The sequence below is a fragment of the Vanacampus margaritifer genome, chromosome 3 (assembly GCF_051991255.1).
Source record: "Vanacampus margaritifer isolate UIUO_Vmar chromosome 3, RoL_Vmar_1.0, whole genome shotgun sequence".
NCBI lineage: Eukaryota > Metazoa > Chordata > Actinopteri > Syngnathiformes > Syngnathidae > Vanacampus > Vanacampus margaritifer.
Genome location: NC_135434.1, coordinates 28,084,152 through 28,089,151, shown reverse-complemented (window position 1 = coordinate 28,089,151; position 5,000 = coordinate 28,084,152). Strand labels below are relative to the sequence as shown.

Here is a 5,000-nt window from a genome sequence, read left to right as displayed (position 1 = left end):
TGTGAAAGTTAACACTTTGACTGCCAGACGTTTTCAGAAACGGGATGTTGCCAGTGCCAGCCGATTTAAGCATTTTGACTGATCTTTCAAGGTCCACAGAAAATGTTGTGTTTGGACTATGGAAACACACATACTACCAAATGAAAGATTGAACTCTCATCTTTCATCAGAAAAAAGTTTGTTTCTACCTTATTCCGTTCTTCAGTAATCAACAATAGAAAATGGTTAGTTTCACCGAAATGCTCTGTTTTGAAACAAAAAGCGGAGAAAAAGAGCTTTTTGTGAAACGATGTTATTTCATGCACTCTAGTGAATTCTACACTTCTTTTTGTCCATGAATGATGCCACAAACACCTAAATAGTGCTTTACTTCTGTAAAACGCTATCACCAACAATGAAAAAGTGTTTTTAGATTGCAAAATACGTTTATTTCCATTCAACAGTGTAACAATTTGACAAAACAATTTCGCAAACTATTTACAAATGTGTGCAACTGTGGTACTATTTACAATTATGTGGATGTTTCAAATACAGTTTTTCTTTTTGTAACACTCCCTGGCGTGCAAGGAGAGGGAGCAGGATTTGCACAACAGAGTAGTTTCACTGCAGATTGTCCCTTTCGCGTGCAGACGTTACACTTTCTTGACGGCCTTTTTTTCCGGGGAATAGCAAGTAGCAGACTGTACCCATTCCAACGATGAATATGCATTGGACTCGGGGTACTCTTCGTCGTCCGATTGAACGTCCGCCTGTGCAGAAGTGCTCGGTTGTGCTCCGCGTTTTCCGGTGTTAGCATCGCTAGCCGGTGAACCTTTATGACGTCGTCATAGCCGCCGCGTCAACGCTTCCAACTTCAGCGTCAACCTCGGAGTCACCATCATCATCATCGATGATGATCATGGTCGTCATCAATGTGCTCTTTAGCGTTGGTCGATGCCTTTCGTCTTTGAAAAAAATTCCCAAGTGTGAGCTGCTTGCAACCGGTCGCCATTGTTCGCTTCCTCGGCCATCTAGCTCCGCCTCACGTCTTCTACTGCCACGTCAATGCTTCCAGCCTCGGAGTCACCATCATAATCATCGATGATGATCATCGTCGTCATCAATGTGCTCTTTAGCGTTGGTCGATGCTTTTCGTCTTTGAAAAAAACTGCTCGAGCGTGAGCTGCTTGCAACCGGTCGCCATGTTCTCTTCCCTTCCCCAGCCATTGTCCCTAGCTCCGCCTCACGTCTTCTACTGACGCCTACCCAATCTTGTCAAAAGAGAGTCATTGCTGCCATCTAGGGGCCAAAAATAGTCATTAGGCTAACTAGATCTGCTTGAAACTTTCACCACAGCTGGCCAAGGCTTTCCTCCACCCGTTTCAAAAAAAAAATAAAAAAAATTGGACGACGTCTTTTAACGTCATTGGCGGCCCTCCGTAGGTTTTTACTTGACGTCTTTTAACGTCCATGGCAGTCAAAGAGTTAAGCAGCGGTCGACCCATGGACCTTTTTCACACTTTCGCATTTTCTAGCTGGAAATACGTAATCGTTCTGAATCGCGACTTCCGGTGTGGTGAACATCGCCTGTTACAAAACCACAGGCTTAAAATAAAAGCCACTGTATCATACCTGCCCGGGATGCTCTTCCTGCATTTTAAACTTTATTAAAGCAGCCTCACCTTTCATTTTAGTCATTTCCCTGCGACACGGAACTAAAACAGAGGAACCATTAAAAACTAATTGGCTTGCTCAGCAAGTTTATGGGCACTACAGAGGTGGACAATGTTCACATTGTGCCAACAAAATTGATGAAGAGAAGCTTTTTGGATTCATGAACTATCTACTACACTGTTGAACCTCTTTGAATGAATGATTCATAGGATTTGAGTTTTCTATAATTTTTTTAAATGTCCATAATGGTTAATGGATAATTTTGTTATTGTTGCTTGTTTTTTGTGTATTGTTTGGAAAATAAAAGTAATGTGATCTGTAGCATTTAAGCAGATTTGAGGTAAATCTGATAAGCTGGACGCGAAACCCGTTGTTTCCCTCAAATAAATTCATTAACTCATTTGGCTCCCAAAAAGTATATATAAAATAAATATTTAAGTGTCCCAAAAGAAGTATTTATACGTTTTTAATGTTTTTTTTTATGCTAGAGCATACAGAAGGCTTTGATGCAGCCTCTCAACTGCGAAGAACGGTTGAAGAAATGGTAGTTATTACACAAGTTGCCAGCAGGTGTCAGCAGAGTATAAAAGATCAACCAGGGCCATGTTGAAAAAAAATCTCTTTTACTCACATTTCTTAATAGATTTGTGAATAATGATGAAACTTAGATATATTCTAAGGCTAATTGCTGCAAAACGGAAACAGATAGTTATTTTTTTTCCTGATGAAAGAACAGACTCTAATCTTTCTTTTGGTAGGTTCCATGTTTTTATAGCAATAGAACAACATTCTGTGGGCCTTGCAAAATCTGTCAAAATCCAGTAAAACATCCGGGAGTGAAGGGGATTGCTTTAGTGATAATTGCTATGGTTTGGGTTTGGTTAGTTTTGTTGTTTTGTCAAATGTGTTTTGTTTGGTTTGGTTTGAGTTTGGTTTTAGTTGTCATTGTGCTTGTCATATGGCGGTGGCTTCCGGGACGCCCTTCTGAACGGCCCCGCCGGCTCCCTCTCATCTGGCGTCCGTTACACCCTCCTGAACAGTGCCCAGACTCCTCTTTTGTCTGGCCCGGGTGAGCAGTTTTCCTACCTCCATGCCCCCCTTCCGCCCGCCTCTCTTTGAGACTCTTTTTGGTTTGGGACTTTGTTGGGCCGTCTGGGATCCGTTCCTCGGGGGATACTGTTATGGTTTGGGTTTGGTTAGTTTTGTTATTTTGTGTTTTGTCGTATGTATTTTGTTTGATTTGGTTTTGGTTAGTTGTTACAGTATGTCTCCTTGTTGTCATTGTGCTCGTCATACCGGTTTTGGTTTTGGTTGGTTGTCATGTCTCCTTGTCATTGTGCTCGTCATACCTGCTCTGCCCCTTGTGTCATGTCCAGGTGTTTGTCATTGTCTCGTTAATTTGCTCCTATTAAGTTCCCTCCTTCCCTGCAATCTTTGGTGGATCATTGTTTGAGTTACAGAATCTATGTAATTCGTCCTGCTCTAGTTTACCTTGTGTGTTTTGTTTGTTACTTTGCATCTGCTTTTGGTCTTTTGTTAGTGTTCCTTGTTTGCCTTTTGGTTGTTCTTTTGGAAATAAATCCCTTTTTGTTGAAATCCTGCAAGCTGGCCTCACCTCCCTGAATCCTGCATTTGGATCCTCACCCCCCAAACATAAAAAAATATGGCTGGGAGTGAATGAGTTAGGTGACGTCGTAGTCAGTGTGCGGGGGATTCTTTTTTTTTTGTTTCCATACAAGAGTTACTGCTGCCCACCAACACCTGACTACTGGCGGCTAGTGATGCTAACACTGAAGCTCCAAAGCATGCTTCAAACTCAATAGGCCGCTTGTAGTGAAGCAGTGGGCCGGAGCTTGTTCCAGTTGTCGTAACTGATGACATTCGAACCACTTCAGTGCTTCATTCCGACCGAGTCAGCTGACTGCTTTGGTTTGACAGGCGCACCTATGAAACTTTGGCGTGAGACTCAGTGCATTTAAACTGGCTGTGTATTCATTAGTTCACCTAAAACCTATTAAAAAATCCCATACCGTTCACCGAAACCGAACACTTCAGAACCCAGCCAGAGCCGTGAGGCCGTCAGGAGACCCGAGGAAGGACCAAAGAAAAGAAAGGAAAGTGAAATCCAGCACCGACCAAACACCACCCACCACCCACCGGGCCACCTTCCTCCACTCCTTCTTCGACCAACAGTAGTCCAGTTTCCACCGGCACCCTGTAGGTCAACAGCACCGATGGCGGTCGTTATTAAACTGGGCCTGATCCGGTATGGAAATCATATATTTGATTCGCCTGTTTGATTTGGCCAAAGTTTGTACGTTGGATGCCGTTCCTCTGTATTTATGCAGGCTTGGGACCGACACAAGAAGACACTGGCTTGTGCCCCCTTGCATTACATTTGTAATTTGTACGATGGGGTACAAATTACAAATTCATAAAACACAGTTGCATTGCCAAGTAATTTGAATAATTGCCACATTAAAAATTGCAATGTTAGGTTTTATTGTTGTTTTATTTATTTTTCACAAGAAGCGTGTCACATATTTCTTTCGGCATCTGAAAAAACCTCGCTGTTATATTCGACCCAACTTTCTTTTTTTAAATGCACATTTAAAAAAATATGTTTTCCACCTTCGCAAAATTGCGCAAATTCGTCCTATTTTGTCTGTTGGTGATGCAGAGATTATAATTCATGCGTTTGTTACTTCTCGCCTCGACTACTGTAACTGTGCTGTAAGAGTTTTTCATTGCCCTCTAGTGGTTTGATTAGGGGATGTCGGTAATATTTGTCAACTGTGGGCATGTGATTAAGGGCTATATAAATAAACTAAACTTGAAGTGAAAAACTGACGGAATGACCACGCTCTATCGGTCAGTCCTAAAATAGTGGAGACGAAAGCGTGGTCAAAATAAGATGACAGATGGATGGGCTGACGATAACAGTTTGGTTTGAAAAAATAAAGGGCCCAGGATGAATGACGGCCCTGATGAATGACGGCCCTGACAAATGTTGTAAAATGTACACCTCTGTACTGAAGATATTCCAGTCAGGAAGCAGCACACACGTCCACGTATGAATTACCCTCTAGAAATGCACTGTACTGCACAATGTTTAAAAAGCAGAAAGCTAGAGTAGAGGAGTCATTTGGTCTGTTGGAATGCAATTAGTTAATTCTAAACACAGCCCCATCCTGAGTGCCCACTGTGTGCTAACCACTAAATTGTTTTTACTTCCGCTCTAAAAAAAAAACAACTCAAACATATTTAATTAATAATTAATTTAATAATTAACTCTTTGACTGCCAAAAACGTTAAATAACGTTTAGTAAAATCCTACGGAGGAGCGG

At 41.8% G+C, this 5,000-nt stretch overlaps 1 protein-coding gene across 2 annotated transcripts in view; it reads right to left on the bottom strand.

Annotated features, from left to right (window-relative positions):
- The window catches only part of rad17 (RAD17 checkpoint clamp loader component), a 70,998-nt gene that overhangs the window by 40,496 nt on the left and 25,502 nt on the right, over positions 1–5,000 (bottom strand). The window lies entirely within an intron of this gene.